A 21,161-nucleotide genomic window follows, 5' to 3' on the forward strand; every position below is an offset into this window, starting at 1 on the left:
ATAAATGGGTGTTATTATGTTAAATGATTGTACAGACATTTTATATAAGGGCTCTTGTAACTTTGCCAGTCCTTAATACAATTTTCTCTATGAAGACTTTAATTTTTCATCGATAAACTGTCTTACTATGTTGAGTTTTCTTTAATTTCACCTAGCCAAGAAATGGGAAGACATTTCTATATTTTTCAAGATTAAATTTTTGGTTTTCAGGTCTGGCATGTGTTAATTTCTGAAGGGCATTGATATTTTAAATTTAATAATCTCAAACCTGCCATTTTCCAGCACCTTGTTATTGAATAAAGTATCTGGGACTTTTCTAAATTTTCTCGTCTTTGAAGTGAGAACAATAGAATAGCAATCTATGAGAATTTTTATATAGATTAAATAATGTAAGAGGCAGTGCATGACACAGAAGTACCCAATGCGTGTGAGCTGTTATTGGTGTAAATATTCTTGTTAGACATCTACCTCTGGTTTTATTGCCAATGCTACCAGTCCTTACAGAACTTGAAGAAGGATGTTCCACAGAACTTTTAAAAATAGACATATTAATATATGCAAAATATCAGGTCACTTTTTAACTTTTGAAAACATGACTCATCATCATCTTTTTATACTTTCAAAGTACAATATATTTAGTTTAAACACAGATATAATTTCATAATTTTTCTAAGTTATCTCCAAGGACAAATGCTTTTAAAACTTCCTAAACTTAATTCTTTCCAGAGGACATTATTAACGGCCATTTTAAATTGCTTCACATTTTGATGACTATTAGTATCAACGTTTGGCTTTTCACCCTTTGCACTGTTGACTCCACCTAGTGAGTCTATAAAGTCATGGAATGAATACTGGGAAATCAGGATGCCATCACTCTCTACTACCTACTTTATCTAATCTTTCCAACTTCGTGCTCAATCTTACATTCAAGGTTCTGAATGCTTAGAATTTGATTCCATAATTTAAACTTAATGCCCAAATTTGATTCAGATTATACTCACCATCTTAGTATAGTACTGATTTTGAAATAATAGTGAATTTTAAGAAACTGATAACATTGGCCCTATCTCTCATATTAAGATCTGATGTTGACCATGTAAAGCTACATACCAGGGTTGATAATAAATGTTTTCTATGAATTATTGTAAACAATAAAATTAAAACTTCCTTTTAGATTTTCTGTCTCTGAAGTTTTTCATTTTTTGGTTTATTTCTAAAATCATTTTAAGAATCAAGGAGCACGTATAAAGGACCCATGGTAATAGACAACAGGGTGGGGACTGGCTGAGGAAGCTGGGTGGTGGGGGATGGGTGGAGCAGGGGAGAGCAATGGGGAAAAATTGGGACAACTGAAATTGAACAACAGTAAATAAATAAGTTAATTGTATGACCAAGCAGGAATAGTAGTATGTCAAATCTTCAGAATGCATCTAGAGATTTCTGACAGATGTAGAATAACCAATAATCAATAGAGTTAGAATTAACACATTAACATTAATATATAATATCTTATATTAATGATTAAAACAATATATTAGTAATATATTATTTAATGCAAATATATTATATAAATATATTATATTAAAATATCAATATATTAGCATAAAATATTTGTATTAATATAAATATATTACATAGTCTATAAATATGTATTATATATCATATATTATATGTATAACATATAATGTAATGATATATTTTATATCATATAATATATAATATAAAATACTATATTATTTTATATAATGTAAATTTGTATTCATGCAAAATATTAATATGAAATATTGATATAAATATATTAATATATTGATATTGGAATAGAATATAGAATTAATCAATATAGCCAATTTACTTTTTTATGTAATCTAGGTCTAAGTGAGATTTTTTTTTTACAAGAACAGTTTTTCTTTGTTTTGTTTTTCACATAGTATAAAATTTGTATATTTAGAATTAGCCAGCTGGACTCAGTTCAGATGATCCCAATTTTGTTGGCAATTTCCAAAGCATCATAGTCTGGAGCCAGTCAAACATGTGCCTTCTTTTCCCCATCAGGCCTGATCAGGGTGTTGACCTTGCCCCATCAATATCATACAGCTTCTTCACAGCCTGTTTGATCTGGTGCTTGTTGGCCTTGACATCCACAATGAACACAATTGTACTGTTGTCTTCTGTCTTCTTCATGGCTGACTCAGTAGTCAGGGGGAACTTGATGATGGTGTAGTGGTCAAGCTTGTTTCTCCTGGGGGTGCTCTTCGGAGGATATTTAGGCTGCCTTCGGAGCCGCAGTGTCTTAGGCCTCCTGAAAGTGGGTGACGTGCGGATCTTCTTTTTGTGTGTGGCTGTGGATGCCTTTTAGCACTGCTTTCTTTGCCTTCAAAGCCTTTGCCTTGGCTTCTACTTTGGGAGGGGCAGGGGCTTCATTCTTCACCTTGGGCCCCATCTTCTACAGTTTAATTAAAGAACAGTTTAATTAAATTATTTCACTGAAACATTTCCAAGTATATCATCAGGTCATTCAGAGTTGGAAACAAGGTAACATTAGACCATTTGGATAAATTTCATGATTATTTTTTCTCTGCCATATATAGTATCCGGATAAATAAAAAGACATGCAATTGTACGTAATATTTAGTAAGTATTTTTATTGAAAAAAAATTAAGACCATTTTGCCTTAGTGGTGTAAAGTATTTTTTCCATTTATGAAATGTAGATCTTTGAGAGAGATTGCTTTAAACATTTAATGTATTTTTCTATTTGTGTCCTTCAACATAATCTCTTATAGTTTGAAAATATAAATAAAATATCCAAAAAGTCAGAGAACCAAGATGGCAGCGTAGGTAGACACACTGCGCCTCCTCGCACAACCAGAACTGACAAGAGAATCGAACAGCAAGGGGGACCAACACCAAGAAAATAGAAAATAACCACTCATCCAGACTGGTAGGAGGGGCGGAGACGGGCACCGGGGTGGAGAGGACTCGCGTGGCTGTGGCGGGACTGAGACTGGTGGAGTGTGGGACAAATGGCGCAGGCAGTCCGAGCACTGGCAGACCCTGCGACCCCACATCTGCGCAGATAAACCCAGAGGGCCGGACTCAGAGTGGCGGAGAGTGGGGCAGGCAGAGCAGCGGGTAGCACCCCGCGGCACCACATTCGCCCACAGATAAACCTGACAAACGGCGGGCAACGAAGCAGACCGTGCAACCCAGGGCTCCAGCTCCGGGAAATAAAGCCTCAAATCTCTGATTGAAAGCGCCCCTGGGGGTTGGGGCGGCAGCAGGAGAGACTCCCAGCCTCATGGAAGAGGTTGTTGGAGAGACCCACAGGGGCCTAGAGTGTGCACAGGCCCACTTACTCGGGAACCAGCACCAGAGGGGCCCAGTTTGATTGTGGGTATCGGGGTGAAGGATTGAAATCCGGAGGAGAGTGAGGCAGGCGCCATTGCTCCCACTCGGCCCCTCCCCCTCGTACAGCGTCACAGCTCAGCGACCAGCGTTACCCCGCCCCGGTGAACACCTAAGGCTCCGCCCCTTAAAGTAACAGAAGCGCCAAGACACACACACAAAAAAAAATGGCCCAAACGACAGAACACTTCAAAGCTCCAGACAAAATACAACTAAGCGACGAAGAGATAGCCAACCTATCGGATGCACAGTTCAAAGCACTGGTTATCAATATGCTCACAGACTTGGTTGAATCTGTTCGAAAAACAGATGAAAAAATGAAGCCTATGCTAAGAGAAACAAAGGAAAATGTACAGGGAACCAATAGTGATGAGAAGGAAACTGGGACTCAAATCAATGGTGTGGACCAGAAGGAAGAAACAAACATCCAACCAGAAAAGAATGAAGAAACAAGAACTTGGAAAAATGAGGAGAGGCTTAGGAACCTCCCGGACGCCTTGAAACGTTCCCACATCCAAATTATAGGGGTGCCAGAAGGAGAAGAGGAAGAACAAAAAATTGAAAACTTATTTGAACAAATAATGAAGGAGAACTTCCCTAATCTGGCAAAGGAAATAGACTTCCGGGAAGTCCAGGAAGCTCAGAGAGTCCCAAAGAAGCTGGACCCAAGGAGGAACACACGAAGGCACATCATAATTCCATTACCCAAGATTAATCGCAAGGACCTACATCCAAGATTACTGTATCCAGCAAAGCTATCACTTAGAATGGAAGGGAAGATAAAGTGCTTCTCAGATAAGGTCAAGTTAAAGAAGCTCATCATCACCAAACCCTTATTATATGAAATGTTAAAGGGAGTTACCTAAGAAAAAGAAGATCAAAAATAGGAACAGTAAAAATGACAGCAAACTCACAGTTATTAACGGCCACACATAAAACAAAAACGAGAGCAAACTAGGCAAACAACTAGAACATGAGGGTTGTCATTAAGGGAGTGGGAGGGGGAGAGAGGGGGAAAGGTACAGAGAATAAGTAGCATAGATGATAGGTGGAAAATAGACAGGGGGAGGGTAAAAATAGTGTAGGAAATTTAGAAGCCAAAGAACTTATAAGTATGACCTATGGACATGAACTATAGGGGGGAAATGTGGGAGGGAGGGGGGTGGGCAGGATGGAGTGGAGTGGGGGGGAAATGGGACAACTGTAATAGCATAATCAATAAATATATTTTAAAAAAAATCCAAAAAGTCTTATGCCTACCATTAAAATGCAAACACAAAGTCAGAAGTCCAACTGATGGGGATAAAATAATCTTTTAACACTCTGCACATTACTGATTTCTTTTATAATATGAAGTATAGTTAAGTGCTAAAGAGCCTTGACTTTGGACTCAGAAAGAAATGGCTTTTGACTCTACCCCTATAAATTATTGAGTCATTTACCTTATTAAATCAGGACCAAGATTTAAAAAATGTTTTTAATCCTTACCTGAGGATATGCTTATTGATTTTAGAGAGAGAGGAAGGGAGAGAGAAACATCAACCTCCAACATGTGCCCTGATGGGGGATCAAACCTACCACCTAGGTATGTGCCCTGACCAGGGATTGAACATGCAACCTTTGGTGTACAGGACAACACTCCAACCAACTGACCCACCCTGCCAGGGCAGGACAAAGTTTTTATCTATATTTGAAAACTATCTGCTGGTGTCAAGAAATACAGTTCAGACAGGTCAACTGATGCCTTTATAAATTACCTTTCCTGATTACATGTAATAATGAGCTCACTCTAGTCTCTGATTTATATTACAAAACTTACTTAGTTTTAATTGACCTCACCAGAACCACTGAAATTATAGTCTTTATAATTGCTTAAAGTTTCTCTGACAACAGTGACAAGAAACTGACTCTTCAAGACTCAATAATCCAACATAAGTTTAAAATTTAACAAAAATAAAATATTAAATGTCAATATTTGCTATTTACTCCAGATACACATGTTCTGTCAAAAAAGAAACACAAGTGATTCCCTGCTAAATGGAAGGAGACATGCTTTGACATAATAAATAATAGTGGGATGTCAAGTCCACTGAAAATGCCTAACTTTGGAATTCTTAAACATTTTAAAACTTTCACATTTATACTCTTAAAACTCTTACAAGAACAGTTTCCACTGGTAGTAACAGCATTCACAGATACCATTTTTACAGAGCCTTGCAGTTCACAAGCACACTTTCAAAACACTATCTCATTTAATTCTCCCAACAACTCAGGGAAGTCCCTTTGTTTAGTGTTTTGTCTTGTTTTTGTTTTTGTTTTCAGGGAAAATAAACTAAATCTCAAGAGTCCAAGAAACTGAATGACCTTAAATCACAACCTGGTCTCAACACTGCATATTGTCCTATGGTACTTTTATAATTGAATTTATTGGGGTGAAATTGGTTCACAAAACCATACACGTTTCAAGTATACAACTCAACAAAACATCATCTACACAATGCATCCTGTGCCTATTGCCCAAAGCAGAGTCCCTTTCCAGCTCCATTTTCCCCCCTTTTGCCCACCTCCACCTACTCCCACCCCCTTTCCTCTGGCTGCCACCACCCTGTTGTCTGTGTCTAAGTGTTATATATATGCTTTTTTGCTTAATCCCTTCACCTTCTTTCATCCAGCCCCCCAAACCTCCTCCCCTCTGACACCTGTCAGTCTGTTCTGTGTATACATATCTCTGTTTCTGTTTTATTCATCATTTTATTTTGTTCATTAGAGTCCACATATAAGTGAGAGCATATGGTATCCGTCTCTCTCTGACTCTCTTATTTCACTTAGCACAATAATCTCAGGTCCATTCATTCTGTCACAAAAGGTAAGGATTTCTTCTTTTTTATGGCTGAGTGGTATTCCACTGTGTAAGTGAACCACAGCTTTTTTATCCACTTATCTACTGTTGGGCACTTGGGCTGTTTCCAGATCTTGGCTATTGTAACAATGCTGCAATATACATGGAGGTGCATACATTCTTTTGAATTAGTGTTTGGGGTTTCTTGGGATATCTTTCCAGGAGTGGGATCACTGGGTAAAAAGGCAGTTCCGTTTTTAATTTGTTTGAGGTTCCTCCATACTGTTTTCCACAGTGGCTGCACCAGTCTACATTCCCACCAACAGTGCATGAGGGTTCCCTTTCCTCCACAGCCTCACCAACATTTGTTTGATGATTTATTGATGTTAACCATTCTGACAGGTGTGAGGTGATACCTCATTAGGGCTTTAATTTGGCTGATGATTAGTATGCTGAGCATTTTTTCATGTGTCTATTGGCCATCTGTATGTCCTCTTTGGAGAAGTGTCTATTTAGGTCCTTTGCCCATTTTTTAATTGGGTTATTTATCTTCTTGGTGTTGAGTTGTGTAAGTTCTGTATATATGATTATTGTGGAAATTAACACCTTCTCAGATGTATCATTGGCAAATGCATTCTCCCATTCAGTGGATTCCCTTTTCATGCTGTTGATGGTTTCTTTTGCTGAACAAAAGGTTTTCAGTTTGAGATAATCCCATTTGTTTTTTTTCCTTTCAATTGCTGCTTCTACTCTGGACATTCTCTCTCACAACAAATTTGACCCTATTGGGATAACTGTTTATCACTCAGTTAACTCTTTTTTATTTTGAGGAATTAACTATTCAATATTTTTTCATTTATTCAGTAACCATTTGGTTTATAATGCATAGATTCCTTTTTTGTTGTTATTGAGGTATAATTGTCATATAACATTATATTAGCTTCAGATATACAACATGATGATTTCATCTTTGTATATATTGTAAAATGATCACAATAAGTCTAGTTAACATTTGTCACCATATATAATTACACATTTTTCTTGTGATAAGAACTTTTAAGATATTTTCTTACCAACTTTAAAATATACAATACAGTGTCATTAACTACAGTCGCCATGCTGTACATTACATCCTAGCATTTACTTCTGACTGAAGTGTGTACCTTCTGACCCCCTTCACCCATACCACTCGCCCCACATCACTCTTCCCTGGCAACCACCAACCTGTTCGAGAGAGAGAGATTCTTGAATGTTCGAGAGAGAGAGATTCTTGAATCAACTTGTTTTCAATACTATTAGTGTCTTGATACATCTATTGAATTAACTAATATATAAATTCATGTTCAGTTTTTAATTATTGCTCAAAGGCAAGTGTAAACACTACTGAACTTTTAAAATTCCTGATATCTTTTTTCAATTTTCCTTTGATTTTCCCCAAAGACTTGGAATATCATTAGGATGCTCCATGACAGCATTACAACGGTCATATATCCTATAATTTAGACAAAGTCAAAACTCAAAGGAATATATTGCTTTTGTTAAAAAGCATTTTAGGTTAAAATCCAGACCCAGATAGGTATAAAAGTGAAAAGGTATTAGTGTGGTAGCCTCTATGGTTTCAAACCTCTTCCTACCCTGCCCTACAGAGACAGGAAACTTCTGCTCTCTCCCACATCTTAGATTCTTGTAGAGTTGATCCCTCTCTAGAATGCAATTTGAAGTTTACCCATATGACTAGAGGCTGTGTAGAAACATCTCTAAAATTCAGACTAGGACCTTTTTACAAACTTTTGCAAACTGAAGTCTAGAAGCTTCTAGCCATCATTAGAGCCAGGAGAGTCATTTGTTACATGTAGGAGCAGGAAGATGCTTCTGTGGCAACCAAATCAGGTCAGGAAATCAATAGTAAATCATAGATTTCATGTTGCCCAACTGAGAACTTAAGTTATTACATTTCCTTTGATCAACTTATATGCAAATAGCATTAACATGCTAAAACAAAAAATGCCAATTGATACTTAAGTTGTCACAGAGACCAAGCTATAAAATGAACTGAAGTAGGGGTCTTTAATCCATCTGTTCACTCATTTGTGTATTTGGTTAGAAATGGATTTTGAATGCCTTTCCTATATGAGTGGCACTGATATGAGCATTAGGAAATGCTTGTTACTATTTTTTAATCCGAGAACGTTGTCAGTTATGAAGATGACCACAAATTCTGTACTAATGGTAATGTTACAGATTTTTCCATCTGAAGTGGGTTGCTTTGGCCAATGGGATATTAGCAAAAGTGACTGAGTAGACTCTTGAAAAGTGCTTGCACAGTGGAGCTTGCCCTCTTGCTGCTTTTAGTACTAGTATCCATGGGAAGAAGCATAGGCCACCAGCTAGATGATGAGAGACACATGGTCCCATCACCAGCCAACTGCCAGACCTATGAGTGAGGCCATATAAAACCAGCAGCCCCAAGGTGACCCTCAAGCTGACCTCAAATGCATGAGCCAACCTAGCTGAAATCAGCTGAACCTAACCCGGATCAGCAGAATAGCAAGGAAAACCAACTATTGAGCTAATGAAATGATTGTCATGAGCTAGATAAATGGTTGTTGCATTCAGCCACTGAGTTTGGGGGCAATTTGTTAAACAGCAAGGGTTAACTGACACAGGATGTGAAAGTAATATACCTTTAAATCAGATGTGGCTAAATATCACCAACCTTCAATTACCAGAATTTGATGAGAGAAAAACTTTATACAGATGGGAGAAACTGAGGAAGAAGACTTTCTATTTAAGTTCAACTTGAATTCAATTATGTCATACTTCTGTTAGATTACTAGCTTTCCTTCCAATGCAGACTATTTGAAGTGATAGCCCAGAAACAATCCTGAAAAATTCTAATGTTTCTGTCCCTTATATTGGCCCATTTTGCCTCTAGTTTAAAGTTCAGATCCAGCCCTGGCCAGTGTGGCTCAGTTGGTTGGAGTGTTGTCTCATAACTGAAAGGTTGAGGGTTCGATTCCTGACAGAGCATGTGCCTGGGTTGCTGGTTCAATCCCTGGTCTTGGAATGTGTGGGAAGCAGCCAGTTAATGTTTCTCACATTGATGTTTCTGTCTCTCTGTCTCTCTCTCCTCACTCTAAAGCAATGAAAAAAAAATAACAGATGTCCTCATGAGGATAAAAATAAATAAATAAGTTCAGATCAAAAAAAGAGTTGAATTGGGTTGACATATTTGGATGAGGCCTAAGAAATGTATTTTTGAAACATCAAGTATTTTGTGTTTTCACAAGATTAATCTTTACAGTCATATAAATAAGTTTTTTTTACTAAGATTACAAATTAGGAATGAAGAGTTTATACAAAAACTTGGTATTTCTTTTAGCTCTTCTTTTTGGTGCACAACATCTTTTCCTTCTCCATTTAAAATAATAAACCCACAATTTGTACTTTTAGATATATGACAAGATTGTGCCAAATTGAGAGAGAGTTGTTGTAACCAAGTACTAATCTTGATGTCTAATCAAAACTGTAATAATGTTATCTTTTTACTAGCAGATGAGCTAAACTTTCAATGAATATGCTTATCATTCCTGAAGTCACAGTATGTTCCTGAACTGTCACTCCCCCTTACATCACGGTAAGAGAACCCTTCATCACCGAGGCCTGTTTATAACTCCAGTCTATTTCAGTTTACTATGGGTTATCATAGAGCTGTGCTCACTTTCTTTGTGCATTTTTAAAAAATGAATATTTGCACTTTTATTGAATATCTGTCTTCTTCATTTAATTGTAAGCTCCTTGGGGGCAAAGAGTAAACATCTTTGGACTTACCATTCTATTTTCAGCATGGAATTCAGTGCCTGGCATCTATTATTCATCAAACAAATATTTGTTGGAAAATAAATTACCAGGACATAGCTTTTTTTGAATGCATGAGCTCTTAGTTTAAATGGTAACAATGAAAGTGCTGAGGTGAATTTATTTCAGTCAAAGACAACAGCTGAGGTGCTAAACAGAAAAAAAGTTTGGTAGAATCAAGAAACAGATTGTAGAACCTGGTAGAACCAAAGCTTTGGAGTCCACAAGGAGTGATGGGTTTAGAGAGGGAGTTAGGGTGCCAACCGCACAGGGCCTTCTAGGTCGTTTTGGAATTTTGTTCTAGGTGCAATGGGAGAGACCACAAGGTTTAAAAGATGGTTAATAATGGTATATACGATAGGTTAAGATCACGCTTGCAACTGTGCAGGAAGTGGAGTGGAAGTGGGCAGGAGTGGGAGCTGGAAGATAGTTCAGGAGCTCTAAAGTCGTAAAGATTTTGACCTCTTGTGGGTTCCTGCTGATATATGGAGAAAAGTAGATGAATTAGTGATATTTTCTGATGAATGATTTGGATGTGCTTGATGGATCAAAGAAGAATCAGATATTTCTCAAATTTCTGTCCTGAGCTACAGAATATGTGGTGTTCCATTTACTGACACGCAGAAAGCCTGTGGTGGGGTGGGGATGGGGGGGGGACAGAAAGGGACTGGCAAAAGGGTGGAGAAAACCCAATCCTCTGAAACATCTAAGTGACACTTTAAACGTGAGAAGCCGGGCATTGGTATACCGAGCAAGCACTGTTCAAAAGAAAGCTAGAATGGCTTTATGAAGGTCAAACAAGTAGATTTTAAAACACAAAATATTATCAGGGGAAAAATAGACATTTTATGACCATTAAGAGGTTAATTCATCAAGAAGACATAGTAATCCTAAATATGTCTGGATCAAACAACAGAGCTTCACATCACAAGAAACAAAGTTTAATAAACTGAAAGGAGAAATAGAGCAGTCTACTCTCTATTACTGGTTAGGCTAATAGAGGAAATCAATAATGACGTAGAAGAGTCGAGCAAAACTATTTTATATGACCTGCTTGAATATTTCATACAACAACAGAAAACATTCACCAGGCAAAACCATATGCTGGGCCATAAGATGTATCAACAGGTTAAAGAGGATGTAAAAAACATGCTAAAGTATGATCTCTGACCACTAAGGAATTATAAACCAGAACTCAGTAACAGAAGAGTATCTGGACAGTATCTGGAGTATTTGGAGGTTATATGAGACACTTATAATAATCCATATTTCAAACAAGAAATCACAAGGGAAATTAGAGAATATTTTGAACTCACTGAAAATGAAATCACTACTAGTGATAACATGCAGTTAAGCAATAACCGGAGGGATTTTTTTGTATTAAATGCTTATATTAGAAAATCAGTATTAAAATGATGATCTAAGCTACTACCCAAGGGACTATATTGCAAGATGGGAATATTAAATGCAAAGCAAGCAGAAGGAAGGAAATAATAAGCATAAATCAAGAACTAGATGAATAAAAACAGAAAAAAAAAAGAAAACCAAAAGGCAGTTCTTTGAAATGATTAATAAAATTGGGAAATCTTTAGCCCAACTGATCAGAAAATAGAGAAGAAGCAAATTAATAATATCAGAAAAAAGAGGTGGGTTTCACTACAGATTCACTGATGATTTCTGCTAGATACTTAGGGAAAAAATATTTCCAATACTATGGAAACTCTTCCAGAAAAAAAGAAAACAATGTAATACTCCCAGACTTATTGTATGAGGTCAGCATTATCCTGCTATCAAAACCAGACAGACATTACAAGAAAACTATGGAACAATATCTCTCAAAAATCCTTAATGAAATTTTAGCAAATACCATCCCGCAACATATATGAAAAGGTAATACAGGATGACCAAATGGGTTTCAGTCCAAGAATGGAAGGTTTAAATTCAACATTCAGAAGTCCATGTAATTGGTCATACTAACAGATAATTATATTAGTAAATACAACAAAGTATTTAACAAAATCCAAGACAGTTTATATTCCCACCAGCAGTGAGTGAGGGTTTCTTTTTCTCTACAACCTCTCCAACACTTGTTATTACCTGCCTTGTTGATAATAGCCATTCCAACAGGTGTGACATGGTATCGCATTGTAGTTTTGATTTACATTTCCCTAAGTTGGACATATTTTCATATATCTGTTGGCTGTTTTATGTCTTCATGGGAGAGGTGTCTGTTCAGGTCCTCTGCCTATTATTTAATTGGATTTTTGTATGAGTTCTTTATATATTTTAGATATTAACCCTTTGTAGGAGCTGCTGTTTGCAAATATTATCTCCTATTTGGGTGGATGCCTTTTTGTTTTGTTGTTGGCTTCTTTTGCTGTGCAGAACCTTTTTAGTTTGAAATAGTCTCATTCATTTATTTTTGGTGATGGGAGATGATTTGACTTTGGGTGGTGGGAACATAATGCAATATGCAGATCATGTATGATAGAAATATACATTTGAAACTTATATGATTTTATTAACTAATGTCAGCCTACTAAATTTAATTTAAAAAATCCAAAACAAAAGCTTTTACCAAATAGAAGGAAACCCTCAGCCTGATACAGGGCATACATCTTCAGAAAGCTTGTTGTTCACATGAGATTTAACAATGAAAAATGAAACTTTCTCCTTAAGATTAGAAACAACGCATGGTTGTCTACGCTCATGGCTTTTATTTAACATTTTACTTGAGGTCCTTGGCAGTACAATAAAACAAGAAGAGAAATAAAAGGCATACAGACTGAAAATGAAGAAGTAAAGCTGTCTTAATCAGAAAAGACTTGATAGTCTGAATTAATAAATGAGGTCAGCAAATTTGCAGGAGACACAAAAATCCATTGTATTTCTGTATGCTAACAAGAAAGAATTGAAAATTAAAATGTAAAAAGCAATGGAATTTATAATATCATAAATAATAAAAAGGAATAAATTTAACACAATATATTCAGCATTCGAAGGCCAAAAACTACAAAACATAACTGAGAGAAATTTAAAAATAACTAAATAAGTCTAAAGATATCCCAAGTTAATAGATTAGAAAACTGAATATTGTTAAGATTTCACTATATCCAAAGAGATCTATAGTTTAGGTGTAATCTGAAAATTCCATAAAATATCTTTTGATTGACTATTTGATTCTATAATGCACATGAGATCACAAAAAAGGAGGAAGAATAAAAACAATTTTAAAATAGAAAACAATGTTGAACTTATAATACTTGATTTTACATCTTACCATAAACTATATTAGTACATTATATGTTACATTAATCAAGGCAATGTGATGTTTAAGCAAAAATATTTATATAGCTCAATGGAAAAAACAGAAAGTTCATCAAAATATTGTGAATTGAATTTTGACAAAGGAACCAAAGTATTTCAATACAGAAATGCTGGGAGGTTTTTTTGTTTGTTTGTTTTCTGTTTCTGGTTTTTTTTTAACAAATTATGCTAAAAACAATTGGATATTCACATAAAAAAATCAAACATTATCTCACATCTTACACAAAAGTAATTCAATCTGGCTTATAGACCTATATATAGACCTATACTCTACAACAGGTAGGGGAGAAAAGGAGAATATTTTTGTGAATTTGAGTGGGGCAAAAAGCACATGTCATAAAATGAAAAAATTGATAAATTGGACTTGTAAAAATTAAAATATATTGCTTTTCACAATACACTACTTAGAAAATTTAATAACAAGCCACAGACTGAGAGAACATATTTGTAAAACAGATGATAAAAAATTTGTATCTATTATATTTAAGAACTCTTAGAACTTAATAAGACAAACAACCTGATTTTTAAAAATGTCATAATTTTAAATATCATTAGTGAAGCTATAGGAATGGCAAATAAGCTCATGATTAGATAGATGCTCAGCATCATTAGTAATTAGAGAAATGCAAATGAAAATTGCAAATAAAATCATTTTATATTTACTGGGATGGCTAAAATGAAAAAGGAAAGACTGACAATAACAAATGCCAGTAAGGATGAAGAACAACTGGAAATATCATACATCACTGGTAGAAATATACAATAATGGAACTTCCTTGGAAAACAGTTTCACAGTTCAAGTAAAACAAACATTTACTGTGGGGCCCCAAAACTTTAGCAATAGGACTCTCTCCAAGTAAAATGGACACACAGGTTTACACAATGACCTGTATTCGAATGTTCTTGGCAGCTTTATTTGTAATAGGCAAACACGGGATACATCCCCGAGTGGTCATCATCTAGTGCAGAGGCAAATGAGTTTTGGAGCATGGATACAATGCAATGCTATCAGCTCTTATAAAGGAAGAGACTGTTAGTTCAGAGAACATGAATGCATCTCAAAATCATTTTACTAAGTGAAAGAAGCCAAGCACAAACAGTGAATACAATAGTATTGTAATGATATGAAATTTGGAAAGGCAAAACCACAGTGACAGAAAGCAAAGCAATGATTTTCAGAAGCTGGGACTGGGGTGAGAATAATGACTACCAATGCACGGAAGGGAACTTTCTGGAGTGCAAAAAATATTCTATATACTGACTTAAATGTGTTTATACAAGGGCATATATTTGCAAATATTATGAAGTTGTATGTGTGCATTGGTGAATTTTACTGTATGCACTTTATAGTTCAAGGAACTGAATTTTATACAATGTTTGATCTTTTACAGAGACATAAGCACAATCCATTATGTTTACAATCTTGAGTAATTTGACATTCTATTTCTGGATCTCTAGATTGAATAAAAAATTCCAGAATTTAAAAGCACTTGATTACTTAAAACTTTGTAGAGTAAAAAGTATTGGGCAAATAGAATCGTTTAAAACAACATTGGTCTTCATGCAAAAAGAAAATATTCATGAGCCCTGCCTGGTGGGCCAGGTCCCCCATTAAGGTGCATGGGAGGCAACCTATGTTGATGTTTCTGGTCCTCTCTCTCTCCCTCCCTTCCCCTCTCTCTAAAAATAAATAAATAAAATCTTTTTTAAAAGAATTAAGATATTTATGAAAAATTGTTTAAAAGTGTACACTGCATTCCCTGCTACCTCCTCATTTTATTAAATAATACCCAGAATCAAGGAATGTCTTCAGTGGTAAAATATAGAACATTATTCTAACAGTTTCCTAATTATCATTATTTGAATGAATGGATTTAATATTTTCCCCAGATGACCTGTTCGGAGGCTTTGGCTTTTCTTGGAGGTCTCAAAAACTCTCTTTGGTGTCTACATGGATGCTATCAAATTTGGAAATAACTAGTGTCTTTCAAGTCTGATTTTAAACTAAATGTGGTCTGTTGGGGAAGCGGCTGGTTTCAATTAGAAGTTTCTAGAGATAAAATCTCAAGTTCTATGGGATGCAGCTCTGCCATTTTTCACCACAGTTAAAAGGGTCAGTGGCAAACTGCCCCTGGCCCAGTGTTGGAACAGCTGAGAATTTTGCTGTAGTTGTCTCTCTCTGTCAGTGACGGAGTGATTTTGACTATAAGCATGAAGCCCAGGAACTGGTAAAATGATCACAACTTTTAATTGTGTAATTTTTCTTATGGCTCATGCAGACTGATCTTGTACAAATTATTGCTAATAACTCATATTGGTACATATATCATAACTCGTGGTGGATATAAATGCTGACAATACTGAGGAGTCGATTTTGCTTATGGGAAACGATGTCAGCGTCTGACCGCGCAGCCGTCACGCTGAGAGGTGAGAAAAGGGCACTGACGGCAGCGCTTTTTAAAATATTTTTTCTTTTATGAGTGATGACAAAGTCAATAACCTTTTTTTCAATGTGTCTAGTGCTATTTATTCAAAAATATCTACTTTTCCATTCTTAAATTCAGGACTTAAAATCGTTATAAAGGTTATTTTAAAGTTAACACCCACACAGCCTTCATTAAATTTTCCAGTGCTTAATAGATACAGGGAGAGCAGTGGTCTTTGGTAAGTTTTCACTTTCTTTAAACAACATCTGAGAATCTTGATTTACTCTTTTCTATCTTATGAGATTTTTTCCCCCATGGCATTATTTATGTGTGTGTGTGTGTGTATGAAAAATTGTAATTAGGCTTTCCACCAAGATGTGTGTGTGTTTTTTTAAGCCTGGAAAGGACAACTTTAATTCATTATAAATGAGGGCGAGAATGAACTAAAATCATAGTTTTTGATTGTGCCTATAGGAGAAAGAACGGGGGACGCTTAGGTATGTTGATTACACAGCCCCACGTTTGACAGATCTGTTGGCTTAATGTACTTGCCTCCTACTCAGTTTTGCTACTTCTTTGGCTAAGAGGAGTGTCAGAATGTACTGTGTAGGTGTGTTCAGGAGAACAAGAGAATTACAACTCTTGAGACCATAACAGAATATATCATTTACTGAGCTTTAATAAAAAAATATATAATTCAAACAGACCTTTAAAAAGTAGCTTTAATTAAGCTTTTTGCTTGAATGCATCTAGAAGGAAAAACGGAGCTCGTCACAGCAACATCTTCCATATTTGGAGTTGTTATGGTCAGCCCCCAGCTAAAATGATGCAAGCAGCTGTAGAAGTGTGGGAGAAATAAATAGCAAAAATGTGAGCAATTTACAGTATCTCCCTCTGTCTTTGTCAGAACAGACTCCTTTCTTTTTTCTTTTTTCATTTTTTGCACTGCACAATGAATTTTAATGTCTCCCCTTTGGGGGAATGAAGGTTAAACTACCCATTTTTGGAGACACCCCAAAGGGGGTCTGGCATTTTGGCATGGAAAGGATTTGATCCAATCTCTTGCTGGCTTAGAATACAAAAGGCACATAAAGTTGGCTCAGCTGAGCCAGACTCCTTTCAAGGCATCCTGTATTTAGGGGGAAAACATGCCCCCAGCACCATCTACCGTGCCCCCATAATATTTCTCAAAGTGATTCTTCTGGAATTTAGCACTTGCTAATGAAATTCTTACCACAAAGTATTAATTGCAAAGACAAAGTAGAAGGGAGAAGGGAGAAGACACAAGTGTTAGGTTGAGTTACCTCTGTAAGTGTGAGTGGCTAAGAACTGACAAGGGGTGGGGGTGGGTAGATTGGCCTCAGAACTGAAGAAGAAAAGATGTAATTCAAGAAGGAGGTGGTAAAAGTTCCTGCAAGTGTTGTGGAATCCTGTTTTTAAAGTTCAAAAATTATTTTCCTTCTCAGATACTTTCAATGGCTACTCTCTAAAGTATCAATAGGTAAACCAAATGGGGATTTAAGGACATAAATGGCCAGTCAGTCTCATCTCTTACCAACTTGTCCTCATTCTCACTTTAGTCTGTCCCTGAAATGCTGCATGCTGAGTGCATCCACATAGATTTGAGCCTTCTCAATAATGTATTTCCCAACCTCGTATTTCTGTTAATTTTGTATCAAAACCTTCAGACCCAGTTGAAATGTTTCTGACTTTCTATGATATTCCTTAGTGACTATCTAGAAGAGGTAAAATTAATTTCTCCTCCCAGGACCTTTCTTCTTGGTTATTAATGCAGCTATGGTGGAGCTCGTCTCATGTACTGGTTTTATCTGTTTTGGTCCCCAAAACTGGACTTGGTCTTTTCAGTCCTCACTTTCTTACGCCTGTTGTCATGTGACATAACTCCATCCCTATGAAAATGAAGTTAAATTAAATGCTCAATTTTGAATGTACAGGAGAAGATAATTTAAGACACTATCATGTTTAGAAAAGTACAAAAAAGCGTTAAGGACTATGTAATATAAGATGCTATTACTATTTGCTGTTCTAGAGATGATGCATGTATGACTAAAAATCTTTATGACAGAGGTAACTGTTAGTCAAACAAGAAGGTGTTAGGAATTTTTAAAAATTAGCTGTGTCTTGAGATGAAAAACTCTACATTATCTTTATTATTTTTGTTATCTTTATAGTTATTATTAATAATAATAAACATACTTCATGATCTAAATATAAAGATTATCTCCAGTGTACTTATTTAGGTAGGTAAGTACTGACTATTTTTTATTGATGGCTAGTCTTAATGAACTTGCAAATCGAAAATAACATTTTTAATAGTTTATTTTTTATTGTATCTTTTTCCCATTACCATTTATCACAGTAAGAGACCTGGCTCTTAACAGTTTCCTTCTCCTCGAGGTGGAATGCCAGTGTTTTCTCCCAGAAAGCCTTTGACAGTGTGTGCCCCTGACCTGTTCTCTCCCACATGGAAAGCAATTCCACACGGTGTACGTGAAGACTCGCATTAAGAATTGGCTTAATGCATTGTCTCAGATTTCACTTGCACTTGAATTGGGCTCTGATTTTAATATTATCTTATAACGTTTAGATTTCCTACTACCTTTCACACAGTGCAGTTTTATAGTTCACATCTTAGTAATTCTTATTCTTTATAAAGCTTCGTAAATTATACTGTGTCAAGCAGTAGAAATGCACTGAATTTTCCTTCAACTTAAGAAGGGTAAAAACATAAGAAAAATGTTACTGTTTTAATAATGTCTGAAATAAAAAGAATCCTTGGAGGTATTTGAGTCATTTACTATATCTGGGTGCTATGATATGTCTTTCTTTTCAACTAGGTCTTTCCTTTTTAGTGTCACCTCATAAGCAGAGAAATATCCCTATAAAAAGGCAACTTTTAGGCCCTTTTACACATAGTAGTCACTGTTCTATACACTTGCAACTGTAACACTTGTTAAAGTTTGTGTTTTTCCATTTTGGGGATCAAATTATAATTAGTCTTCAGCTCTTTGCCTTTCTTCTTAATTCCATATTTGAACTTGAGATTCTGAAGGGAAAGAAGAGATACTTAAATAGAAATGAACTCATTAGTGAATAGGAAGTATGCAACTCACTCTGGGAAGCTTGTTAACTTTCAGACTTTTAGAGCATCAGTTATTCAGTGGAAGACTTAGTCATGAAATAGTGATTTCCGAGTCCTGGAAAATATATTTGACCTTCAATCTTTTATTCCCAACTTCAGGAGCAGAAGATAGAGCAAGAAATATACTCCTTTATGGTTAGAATATATAGGAAACTACATTAAGTAAATTTTGGTTAAAAAATTGAGGTAACTCCAATGCCATGATAATTTAAAAATTATAATATTTTAATTTTAAAATTAAATTTAAGTACTTTAAACCACTGTGTATCTATTCTATTCTATGTCATGTTATGATTTGTCACGGCCTGTTAAATGTTATTAGAGCAGAGCAGACATGGTAATAAGCCTTGCCCAGCGAGCAGACCACATCATGTGGAAAGAAAGGAAAATTGCATAAGCAGGCAAACATGTCAGTAGTACAGTCCAATGACAAGTACTGAATAGGTGTCACAACAAGTACAGAACAGAGAAGGAGGGAATCTAACAGGCAGCAGTGTGACTATGACCATGTATATGAAACAGGAAACATATAGATTTATCTTTATCCCCTGCATTCTTTCAAATTTTGCATGGATAGCGTAAAACCTGGCCAGATTTCAAAATAGACAAGTGATGTCTCCACTTAGGGGATCTCATGCCCAGGATATACTCGGTGTGGATCTGAGGAACATTTATTGTGTTTCCCTTAGCCAGGCACTGGGCTAGGCATTGGGGAACAATGGACAGTAAGACCAAAAATCCTGGTTCTTGTCCTTATTAAATATATATTTTAGAGGGACAGAAATGCTGTAAATTATTATTATATGATTAAGGGATTTAATTGCAACTGTGGAAACCCTATGAGACGGTAAAGCCAAGAAACTTTATGCAGTGGGGGATTTGGGCAACCATCTTTGAGGAGGCAATATTTGACTTGAGAAATAAAAGAATAATAAAAATTAGAAGTTTGCAATTCGGGAAATTACAGAGGTTTATGAAATCTGTTTAAGTCATCAGAGCAGCTTATGTTCGGTTTCTGTTTCCAGATGTTATTTTTCAGATCCCAGTGTAATGTTACGTAGTATGTAGTGTCTTCCACGCAGGTTCGAGACACCAGAATCTGCTCACCCAACTCCAAGTCAATGTAATGATGCTAACTTTCTCAGTGTGTAAACCTCAGGCATTTGAAAAATCAGTTTCCAAACATTTTCTACATGCATGACTCTTGGCTTTGCTCAGTTCACATCGCATAAAAATGATAGGTCTTTCTCTAGCCCATAAATATTTCTCTTCTCTCTCTGTCTTATGAGGATGCAAATTCTGAGGCTGGCTTCTGCAAGGGGAATACCATTACCCATATCCTTGGCCCTGTGGTGGAAGAGGATGGCTCTCCCTCTGGCCTCCAGACATTCTTCTCCTGAACTGTATTTCTCTAACAGACCCAACTTTATCCATCATGGACGTCTTGTTGAAAGAGTTTTAATCACTTCTTTGTCATCAGTTTATTTATTCAGTGTTCCTGCAGCATGCTTACTAACTGTTTTTAAGGTCCTAACCTTTGGTGAAGTTTAACTTGACACCTATTCTTTTTCAATTTGTTTTAATGGTAAATGCCATCATTTCAGGAGACAGCGTATTGGTTGTCTTCTTGCTATCACAGTTCCTAGTTGTTTACCTCTCTTTTGGTTCAGAGGAAAACTTGTGAATTTTTGTTTCTTATCTTAGATATTCTTCCAAACCAGAGTCCATTTGTAGGAGAGAAATGATGACCATCCTGGGCTTTTGAATGATCGATCTAGTATTTTGCACTTCAAGTTGTCTCTAACACCATAGTTGGGTGCTCCTACTCACAATACTAAGATTTTACAGTTAGTTTTAAGTATTAAAAATATCCTCAACTGCCCAGGATACACTACACTTACATAGCTACATGGCTATCTCTCTTCCTTCAGGTCTTTTTACGCAGCCCTTTGTCAATGTTTCCCCCCAGACCACCCTATTTAATATTCCAGCGTACCTCAACTCCCATTCCCCAGCACTTTTCACTAACTACCCCAGCTTGGTTTTCTATGTTCCTCCATAGCACATATCACCTTTTATCCTCCTATAAACTTATTTATTAGTTCTACCATTTACTGCCTATCTTCTGATGCTAGAGTGTACGT

General features: G+C 36.1%; 1 protein-coding gene and 1 pseudogene across 1 annotated transcript in view; one reads left to right on the forward strand and one right to left on the reverse strand.

Annotated features, from left to right (window-relative positions):
• Positions 1 to 21,161, forward strand: part of DLGAP1 (DLG associated protein 1) — an 828,057-nt gene that overhangs the window by 106,765 nt on the left and 700,131 nt on the right. The window lies entirely within an intron of this gene.
• Positions 1,970 to 2,440, reverse strand: LOC112323002 (large ribosomal subunit protein uL23-like; annotated as a pseudogene).

This window comes from Desmodus rotundus, chromosome 10 (genome assembly GCF_022682495.2).
Source record: "Desmodus rotundus isolate HL8 chromosome 10, HLdesRot8A.1, whole genome shotgun sequence".
Taxonomy (NCBI): domain Eukaryota; kingdom Metazoa; phylum Chordata; class Mammalia; order Chiroptera; family Phyllostomidae; genus Desmodus; species Desmodus rotundus.